The 11,673-nt window shown below is 34.5% G+C and overlaps 1 long non-coding RNA gene across 1 annotated transcript; it reads right to left on the bottom strand.

Annotated features, from left to right (window-relative positions):
- Positions 1–7,525: 7,525 nt before the first annotated feature.
- On the bottom strand, positions 7,526–9,437 carry LOC128128139 (uncharacterized). Its single transcript, XR_008225799.1, has 2 exons — positions 8,812–9,437; positions 7,526–7,846 (listed from the first exon to the last, which is right to left on the bottom strand). It is a non-coding gene; the product is annotated as an uncharacterized LOC128128139 (long non-coding RNA).
- Positions 9,438–11,673: the final 2,236 nt, after the last annotated feature.

The following is an 11,673-nucleotide window of genomic DNA, read 5'->3' as shown; positions in this document are numbered from 1 at the left end:
ATGGTTGCGAAGCCATGCGAAGCCTCTGAATGAACAGTAACTTCTGAATGATTTTGACTCTTTGCGGCTGAACAAAACCTTTATTCTTGTGTTGACGAAAGGGAATTCGCATTAATCATCCCCAAACCTGCTAAAATTCGAACAAATGATTCTTCATCAAGAGGTTTTGTAAAAATATCAGCAAGTTGTTCAGTTGTTTTGACAAAATGAATTTCAATATTTCCATCTTCCACATGATCTTTAATAAAATGATATCGAAGAGCAATGTGTTTTGTCTTTGAATGTTGTACTGGATTGTGACAAATGCGAATTGCACTTTGCGAATCACAATACAAAGGAATCTTTTTCATGTTTATTGCATAATAACGAAGTTGACTCTGAATCCAAATAATTTGCGAAGTACAAGCAGCCGCAGATATGTATTCTGCCTCAGCGGTTGAGATAGCTACACAAGTCTGTTTCTTTGATTGCCAGCTTACTAACTTTCCATCCAATAGTTGACATCCACCAGTCGTACTTTTTCTGTCCAAAGTACATCCTCCTAGATCGGAGTCTGAAAAAGCTTGAATGAAAAATCCTGTTTTCGCAGGATACCAAAGTCCTAATGAAACAGTTCCCTTGAGATAGCGAAAAATATTTTTCACTGCAGTCAAATGAGGCTCTCTTGGATTAGCTTGAAATCTAGCACAACAACAAACCGAAAACATAATATCAGGTCTACTTGCAGTTAAGTACAATAAATACTCTATCATGCTACGATAGATTGTTAGATCAACAGCAGGAGCATCTAACGAAGGAGTGAGTCTTGTTCCTACTGCCGTAGGTACTCTGAGCTTTGTGCTATTTAGCATTCCAAACTTTTCAAGCAAGTTCTTCGTATATTTTTCTTGATTGATTAAGATTCCTTCTCTGTTCTGTCTTATATTTAAACCAAGAAAATTATTAATTTTTCCCATCATGCTCATTTCAAACTGACTTTTCATTAAATTTTCAAATTCAATTGACAATGCTGGATCAGTTGAACCAAAGATAATATCATCAACATAAATTTGAACAAGCATTAGATGACACCCAACTTTCTTGCGAAATAATGTGGGGTCAACTGATCCTTGTTTAAATTTAGATTGTTTCAAGAAATTTGTAAGTGTTGCGTACCAGGCCCTTGGTGCTTGTTTTAACCCATATACAGCTTTGTCAAGGACATACACATGATCAGGATATCACTGTTTACAAATCCTGGTGGTTGTTCAACATACACTGTTTCTTCTAGTTTTCCATTTAAGAATGCACATTTAACATCCATTTGATAAACATCAAAGTCATTGTGAGCTGCATAGGCTAAAAATATGCGAACTGCTTCAAGTCTTGCAACAGGTGCAAATGTTTCTTCATAGTCAATGTCTTCTTATTGCGAATAACCTTTTACCACTAGTCTTGCTTTATTTCGAATAATATTGCCATCTTTTTCGGTTTTGTTTTTAAAAATCCATTTTAATCCAACAATTGAAACATCAGAAGGTTTAGAAACTAATCTCCAAACCTTGTTTCGTTCAAATTCAGCCAATTCAGATTGCATAGCAACAACCCAATCTGAGTGTTCCATAGCATTCTTGACTGTTTTTGGCTCTATTTTCGAAATAAAAACATTAAACATACAAAGTTCTTGGTTTGCATTCAGTACCTCATTTTTCGCATGAATTTGAGCTCTAGTCAACACACCTTCTTGTAGATTTCCAATTACCCATTCTTTTGGATGATTTCGTGTCCATTTCTCGAGTGGTGGAAAATTTGGATCAAATTCTAATGGTGCATCTTCAAACATATCTTCATTTTCAGATCCTGCAACAGAAAAATTATCATTAACTTCATGAAATTTTTCATTATTATCAAGATTAATTGTCTCTGTTTCATCATGCTCCCCCTCAACATGATCTGTATCTTGATATTCTTGTCGATTTTGTGAATGCTCCCCCTCAACTTGATGTTCTTGTTGATTTTGCGAAGGCTCCCCCTCAACTTGATGTTCTTGTTCCCTATGAACATCTGATGTGCTTTCACAAGTTATCGTTGATTCATCAGTATGTTTTGAGGATTCTGATGTTTGATTATCAGGAGCATTATTTTCTGCATCAATGGCCCTGTCAGGAATTCCAAAAATTAAGTCATAATCAAAATCATTGATTTCAGAATTATCAATTGGATTATGTGAATCTACAAGTATTGGTTTATTATCAAATTTACTATCAATCTGTTTAAGATAGTAATCATCAAATGTTAAATTGAAAGTTTCTTCAATTTTTCTTGTTCGTTTGTTTAGCACTCTGTATGCAACTAAATTCTGTGAATATCCTAAAAAGATGCCTTCATCAACTTTAGCTTGAAACTTGGACAAATTATCTTTTAGATTCATGATAAAGCACCTGCAACCAAAAACATGAAAGAATTTTACATTAGGTTTCCGATTATTGATTATTTCATATGGAGTAACATTAAATCTTCGATGAATGAATGATCGATTCTGAGTAAAACATGCTGTGGACACAGCTTCTGCCCAAATATATTGAGGTAGATTCGCATATGTTAACATGGTTCTGGTAGCTTCGCATAGAGATCGATTTCTTCTTTCAACTACACCATTCTGTTGTGGTGTATATGGTGATGAAAAATTATGTGAAATGCCTTTGCTTGTGAGAAAACTGTCAAGAGTTTGATTTTTAAACTCAGAACCATTATCACTTTTAATTTTTCGCACATTCTTCTTCAGACTAACTTCAATCTTTTTGATAAAATCAATCATCGTCTGAGCAACTTCAGATTTCAACCTGAGAAAAAACACCCACGTAAATCTAGAGAAATCATCTACAACCACTAAAATATACCGCTTTTTGTTTATTGTTGCAACAATTGATGGTCCACATAGATCAATATGAAGAAGTTCCAATGGATCTACTATTTTTGAATCTATCACAATCGGATGACCCTTTCGATGTTGTTTTCCTTGTTCGCAAGTTGCACACAAAGAATCATTGTCAAATTTTAGTATTGGTAACCCTCGAACTAAATCTTCAGTTACAAGTTTATTTATATTTCGAAAGTTCAAGTGTGACAATCTTCTATGCCAAAGCCAACTAAGATCATTGGATGCTTTTGATAGTAAACACACAGCTGCTTTTCCCACAATCGGTTTGATGTCCAGTGTAAACATATCACCATATCTTTTGGATTTGAGGAGTATTTCATTCGTCTTGAAATTTGAAATGATACTACCTTCTTCATTGAATACAACTTGATTTCCAGTACCCACAACAAGTTGTGATACACTTATCAAATTATGTTGAAGTCCTTCAACATAGGCCACTCTGTTTACTGTAAAGTTTCCATTTGTGACTTTTCCATATCCTTTCACTTGACACTTGTGATTATTTCCAAATTTGACAACTCCAGCATTTTCCAAGCTTCTGTAATCTCGCAAGTTTTCTTTCCTTCCAGTCATGTGACGAGAGCAACCACTATCAATGTACCATTTCATGTCATATTGCTCGTCACATATCATCTGCATTTATTGAAAAAATTTAGGAACCCAAGACTTTTTGGGTCCATCATTAGTAGAATGAAACAAATTTTTGGAATTTAAAAACCATGTTTTCACTTTGTTTGTAACTGAATCAATTATATCAACATCATCAGTTCTAGATTTTGAAATATAATCATTCAATAATTTTGGATTTCCATTAATTGTAATCTTATCCTTCACAACATTCGCATTTTTGATAACTGGTTTCCATTTTTGAACTGGAACTTGCGAATTATTAGATGATGCAATCTCAGTTGAAGAATTATTTGTGTACTTATCAAATGCACTTTTGATTTGTTCTTCTGAAAATTTTCCACTTTGATATTTCTTTCCTTTTCCTTCAAACCAATGATTGATCGTTCTAACATCAGATTTTCCTTTTGTATATGAAACTTTGGTTGGTTTTGATATTGAAGGATTTGGAAAATTTGGTTGTTTTGGTGAAAATTTCATTTTGACTTGAGTTGAGTTCTTCAAACTGGATGAAGTATTTGTGAATTTGCCAACATTTTGAAACTTTTGATTATTTGCAAATTTTTGCGAATTCTCAAATTTTCGATTGTTGTCATATTTGCGAACATATGGAACTTTGTCAACAGAGTTGATTTGTTTTTGAAATTTGTTCTTTTTCATCTCTTGATTTTTCATTAGACACAACTTGCCAGAATATTGCTTTTCTTGCTTTTCTTTTTGAAACATTATTTTCTGTTGAAAAATTTCCAACCATCAATTTGAATTCATGAGAGTTTAGTTTTACTTCAACCTTTGGTTTTTCATCTTTTTCAAAAACTTTGTTTGATTTTTCACCTTTAACCACCCATTTTTGTGTTGATTTTTGTTTTTGAAACACATAAGGATTTTTGGTTAAATTGTTTTCTTCTGTGTTTTGATTTGCAAAAAAACCTTCAATCGTGGACTTTTGATTATCTTTTTCAATCATTTTATTAAACTCAGGAAGAACTTTCTCAGCATTTCCAGTAGTGACAAAAACTTGATTTGGAAAAATGGTTTTATCAGTACATACAAAATTTAGATATACCACAGTGTTGGTTTCCAAATAATGTGCGCCTTTATCATTTAAAATTTTATCAAATTCTTTTGTATTTTCAAACACTTGATCAACTACAACCCTTTGAGGTGTTTCAGTTGAAACTTTCTTTTCTTCTTTATTTACATCTGTGTCATCAGATTTCCAGCTTTCAACTTCCACATTATCAAACATACAATGTTGCGAAGTTGAAGGTTTATCAATTTCATCCTCTACTATTGAATCAACTATTATTTCTTTACATTTGATCTAAGATGTGATATTAATGATTGACAATTGAGAACAATCAACCTTTTCTTCCTCTTCTATTTCACTGATTTCACTTACATTATCAGAATTTTCATCAATATCAGCATAATTCAACTGTGAGGCAAGAGTTGAATTTTCAGTTTTCTTTATGATTTTCACTTGTTCACTCTTTGTCAAACTTTCATTGACAATAATAACCAACTCATCAGCATTCAGAAATTCATCAATTTTGACAATACCATATGCATATCTATCATCAGGTATTTTGTCAAATTGAGCAATTGTGCTTTCGCAATCATAAGAAACAACATCTACTTTTTCACGTTCATACTCAAGAAAAGGTAAAAGTTTCCTATGTTGTTCTTTGCTAATATCAGAAGAGTGATGTAAAGCTGTTAATTTTGCATACAAACGTTTTGCAGAATTACAATATATGTTTCTCTGTGCTAGTAATAACCTAACATCGTTAGTAAGATTATTCCTATCACAGTCTATATTTTTGACTTGCAATTCTAATTTTTCAACTCTGCTCTTCTTTATTTCTAAATCTCTTCGTGTCTCACTAAGTTGCACATTTAATTTCTTAGCTTCATTACTAGCAGACACAATAACAGAATCAAAATAAGCCACAGTATCATCAAATGAAACAATTTCAGCATCATAAGCAGATAAAGGAATATTAAAAGATTCAAGAATTGCACGTACCTTGGTTGTCATGGGTGACTTGTCAGTGGAATTAGACACAAAACATCTCCCTGAAATGTTATCTTCGCATTCCTCAAAACTTGCAAACATTGCTCCATGTGTGGGATGCCTCATTTCTTCATCATCAGATCCTGAAGACCAGATCTGATAAGTTCCACTCTCTTCTTCAGTAGTTTCTCCCTTCGCAACCAATGACACGCATTTGGTCTTAGCTCGTAACTCTTCAATCTTCTCTGAGTAGTATGCTTCATCTTTGACTTTTTCTTTCTTCTCTTCTCTCTTTCGCAACATGCAGTTAGCTGCGAAATGATTCGCACCATTGCAATAATGACAATAGATTCCTGAATCATTACAAGACACACTATTCGACTTTTACAACTAACATCTACATTCTCCCCCTTTGTAAACAGTCGATACAATTCAACTTAAAAGCTTTTGAATTGCAGAGTGAATCGTTCTTCGCACTTCTCCATACCAGGAGATCACCTTCTTCAAGTCCTTCTTGTCACCTTCGTTATTTTTCTTGCAATTGTTCATACGTACAATGAAGTGCGTATATTGCGAAGAATTGTATCTTTCAATCTATGAAGCTTTGAACAAGAACTTCTTTGGTTTGCCTTTAGTGTCTCTTCCCGAAAACACCATGCCAAATGGTTTAAGGCATATCTCACCCACAACATACTTCTCTTCATTCGCATTTTTCTGTTTTTCATCAATTTTCTCCATCTTCTTTCTCTCATCCCCTCCAGTCCTTGTGGTAACATTCTTCGCATCATTCATCTTTCCTTTTGGATGAAAAGGCTTTTTGAAAAACTTTCTAACCCTGTTGTTTGAATAGAATGCTATAGCTTCATCATCGGAATTCATCAAAAATCCTTCATCATCTGATCCATCTTTTTCATCATTTTCTGATACCTTTGAAACTAGAGCCAAAGGACCACCAATAGCTAGTTTTGATTCTTCATACATTTCTGAGACCTCAGATTCATGTGTTTTTAGTTGATTGTAGAGATCATTCAATTTGGTTGTATCAAAACTTTGTTGATTCTTAATCATCATGCTCACACTTCGCCATTCCTTGCGAAGTCCCATAATGAAAGTTAAATTGAATTCCATGATAGATCTAGTGATACCATACCTATTGCAGCGAAACATAAGCTCATTCAGACGATCATAGTAACTTTCAAGAGTTTCTGCATCGTTTTGTCTGAATTCGTTCAGTTCAATCAGACATTGCTTCACAGAATTGATCTTCGTCTTTTCGCTACCTTGATACTTTTCTTTTAGAGTAATCCAGATGTCTTTGGCTGTTTTACAACTACGAATGTAATTGTAAACCACAGGAGGTAGAGTACCTCTTAATTCCCTCATGCACCTCTTTTCATTATCCTTCAGTCGTTTTCTTTGATCTTTAACATCAGGAGATCCAGTGGATGAACCAATTTGTTGAACATTTGTATGAGCTTGAACTGTTCCATAGATACAATTCCAAAGTTCTTCATCAATTCCATTTAAGTAATCTTCCATTATATCAAGCCCATTGATCATAGTATTCTGGAATCAACATCGGAATTTTGGTTGAAGAACCAAGCAAATGAGAGAAAGAAGTCATTGTGTTCATGTTGAAGTTCGCCATTGATGAACAAAAAAATCTCTGAAAACTTGAGAACTTGATGAATTTCAGAATTCGATCAAACGAATTGATCAAAAATCACTAATCGATTACTCGACTTAACAATTCAAATACAGAATCAATTCAAATATGAAGATCAAAAGTGATTTTCAAAACCAAAATTGCGCGGAAATTTTTGAGTAAATTTTGTAACTCAAAAAGCAAATGATTCTTATACGAAAATCAGATCTAAGTGGTTTGAATCCTGCTCTGATACCAATTGAAGAGAATTGTTATCGAGAATTAAGATTCGAAACAATAGATTTGAATGAGGAAAGATGATGAACACACGAAGTAAATATTAATCAGATCTCGTTTTATTAAGACTGATTACAAAGTAAGCTGAAGAGAAATATTGTGTTTCGATATCATCTGTCTACTTCAAGCCTAAGTCCCTATTTATAGGGAGCATACAAAAAATATACTAAGTCTATACATTGACATTCGCATGCTACACTTCGCATTTAAAATTGACTTAGTAAAATAACATACAAAATGCGAATCATTACAAGACACACTATTCGACTTTTACAACTAACATCTACACTGCTGAAGTCCCGCAGACTCAACCCCAGCTGCTGGATGACAGATTTCCGATCTGTCAATATCAAAACATCACCTAATTAATAATTGGGTCCCAACACATAACCATAAACACTTACTTTGGATAATTACATTACCCCAAGCTTGGCTTATTCAAGCCCAAGCCCCAATCCGTAGGCCCAAAGTCAACTAGCAATCAAAGCCCCACATGGCCCAATTTTCCAAATTAGGCCTAGGCCTATACATGGTCTCATTCTAAGGCCCAACATCATATACTCATTAAGGCCCAAACCTTAGCCCATCTATGGCCCAAATTTGGCCCAAGCCCCTTACATGGGCCTTACCCTAGGCCCATTAAATTACTCTAGACCATTTGCTTGATCTTGGATAGTCCATTTAATAACCCAAATCATCAAGGCCCAATAGAAAAGCCCAACAGTAAATCCAAGTGAAATTAGGGTTTCACATAAAATGATGATTAGGGTTAAGTTTCCTACTTAACCCATTAAGGACTTAATCCATTAGATTAATTTTTATCAAAGTTTATTATTTAATATCTCAGGTTATTAAATAATTCTTATGTGTGACCCGAATAGTTCTTAAAGTTAGGGTTTTATTGGCATTAGGGTTTTCCAATCCAAATATTAGCCCATTTATCAATTTGTTGGCCTTTTATGTAAATTAGGGCTTTATTGGGCCTACTAAGCCCGCTAAAATATTATTAAGCCCGTTAGGGTTTTACTGGGTCCATTAGAGTCCATTAAGCTTCATTGGGCCCATTAGAGCTCCTTTGAGCCCATTAGGGTTTCTAGCACCCCAAACGAATCAATCTCACAAGGCAAGCACACCGCCACCCGACACGGCGGCAGGTGGCGGCAGCCACCACCCTACGGTGGTGGTTTCGAGTTTCTTTCCATTATTCTATTTTTTGATACAAATTACAATGCTAAAAACTCAACTAAACACACACACTAAACAAATTAAGCACACACACAGCCGACACATGGTGGTAGCCACTACCGTGAGGTGGTGGTAGTGGTGGTTCTTGCAATTCCCGCTCAAACAAATCACACACAACATGCACTTAACAGAAATGCACACACGCACATTTTGTTGCCTGCAACTTGGAATCAGCCACCCTCTTGGTGGTGTACGGTGGCGGCAGCAAAGGATTTTACGATGGCAGCGGCGACGGCAAGGACGAACCCAACAGTAGCAGCACAGCAGTCGGAAGGACACCAGAATAGCCAAAAGCGGCAGCGAACGGCAGGAGAGGTAGACACATCAAACCTGTGGCGTTTGACAGCGGCAGAATCCCCGAAGAGGCGGCGGCAGCGGCGATTTTTGCGATAACAACCACCACCTCACAGTGGTGGCGACGGAGAATGGCGGCGGAACAGGAGAAGACGCGAGAGGGTGGCGGCCTCCATCGGGAAGGATAATAGCGACGCCACAGATGACCTCCTGTTGAACCCTCGCTGCCATGTCATCTAAGGGAGGATTCCGACTTTAATGGGATAGCATAGCGGCGACTCAGTGGTCGGACACGCCAAGAACGAAGGGTGACGGCCGGCATGGAGGAAAAGAGAGTGGCGGCTGTTGCATAGCATTAGGTTTAGGGTTTCTTCTCTCCATGCGATGAGGGAAGGAACGGATATACCCCGTATCTCTTTCAAACTTATGCCCAATTATACACTTCTAGTCCCTCCCCATCCATTCTTTTTCAAATGAACTCCAATAGTTACCATATAGCCCCTCATGACAAATTTCTTTCCATTTAGGTACATAATTTACCATTTATACCCTGTCTTCTGAAACCCCTTTTAAATCATGTCCAATAATTACCAAACGCACCCTGACTTCTAAAAAATTTTCAAATTAAATCCGGAACTGACACTTTTAACCCCTAACTTCTAAAATTATGACAATTAGCTCTTCGCCGTTTATAAATAATTATTTATTTTAGGACTACAATCAATTCATTAATTAATTTATTTATTTAATAAATAAACGGGGTTTTACACTTAAGTTGTGATTTTTTTGTTTAAACTATGAATTGACTATATTAAGTTGTGAATTTTGTGTATTAAACTGCGAATTGAGTGTATTAAGTTGTGAATTGACTGATATTAAGATGTGATTTTTTATAAATTTTTTGTTTTCTTCTGAAATATAAGATGAAAGAAGTGTTATACACAAATATGATTTTATCTAATTCTGAATAAATTTGTAAAATTTAAATTGTGAATACTTGTGTAATAAACTTTGAAAGAAGTAATGACCTATAGATCTTAAGGTATACATAAATCAAACTGTGATTTTTGTGTTTAAAAATGTGAATTGACTAAATTAAACTATGAATTTATGTTTAAACTATGAATTGACTACACTTTGTTGTGAATTCTTTATAATTTGTGTTAAAATATGAATGATTTATGTATAATTTTTTGTGCTAATTTTCTTATGAATTTATTTATTTTTTTTGTTGTATAAATTGGTAAGAATCCACTAGTTTTTATAATTGTTTTGTATTAAATTCAAAATGAGTGATTAATAGGCTTTATTAGACTGTGAATGTAATATTTAAGTTGTTAATGCATGACTTTATTTACAGATCTGTTTTGGAAGAAATGACGGCTACTATGTTATTACAGGTGGTTGGTGGCGTCATGTGGTGTTAGAGTTTGAGTTTTTGACTTCTTTGAATTAGTGAATTATTATAAAACAGTTTGTATTAAGTTGTGAATTTTTTGCATTAAACTGTAAATAGACTGTGTAAATCAATATTTTATATAATTTTGTGTTAAAATATGAGAGCATATATGGATGAAAATATTAGACTGCAAAAATTATAAGTTTGCTCTTTTCATACCAAAAACACAAAAAATTAGGATTTTAATATGTTTAATAAGAGTATCGTGTAAATATATGTATATATATATATATATATATATATATATATATATATATATATATATATATATAATACCAAAGTATACAACTTTATGTTTATGTAAAATGTAACTCTTACTGTGTTGGATTTTGAGTATTATGTAATTTATATATTGTTTAAGTAGACATTTTATCTTTTTTGATAAATATTACTTTGTGGCACACATCAAAATTATGGAATTGTGGCACACATCAAAATTATGGAATTGTAACATTGAAAAAAGGTCAAGTATTAGTTGATTCGGTGGAAACAAGTATGAAGTCAATTATTTAAAATCCTAAGGGTTATCGGAGTAGGGAGCGTCATGTTTTTAAATTTTTTTAAAGGGTTTGGATCAAGGGTGATTCGTTTCAAACCCATTCCATTAGATCTGATTACAACAATAACTTCTGACTTTATAGGTCTCTTCTAGAATAATATATTTTAAATATTTTGATTTTGGATAGGTCTTGATATCCTCCCCCCCCCCCCCCCCTAAGATGGATGATCCATCAGAGACTCCATGTAACATCCTAAAATAAGGTACATTTTATCATTCTTTGAATCTTTATCGAAAGTGTCGCATTTGGTCCCTGATAGAAAAAGTTGGCAAAACAGGTTGTACGCGGGGCGTACATATAAGTACACGTAGCGTACTCATGCAGCCTGCATGGTCGCGGAGAGCCAACTAGTACGTTGGGCATACATGTGGTACGCTGGCAGTACTAGCTCAGGTGTAAAACCCTAATTTTAAGGGTTACCCTTATTTAAGGAAAATTATGGTTTCATTTCTAGCCACCCTTATTAGCCTCCAACCCTCCCACAAACCCTAATCTCGTGTGTGTGGATTATGTGTGTGTGTGTTATTGCAAGTTTTGAGTGTTCTTGGCTCTTGTAGTTGAAGAAGAAGGTTAGAGAAGAAGAAGAAGGTGCTAGCAAGCTTGAAGACC

The sequence above is a fragment of the Lactuca sativa genome, chromosome 8 (genome assembly GCF_002870075.4).
Source record: "Lactuca sativa cultivar Salinas chromosome 8, Lsat_Salinas_v11, whole genome shotgun sequence".
NCBI lineage: Eukaryota > Viridiplantae > Streptophyta > Magnoliopsida > Asterales > Asteraceae > Lactuca > Lactuca sativa.
The sequence above is the reverse complement of the archived record's forward strand: the minus strand, read 5'-3'. Positions and strand labels throughout refer to the sequence as shown.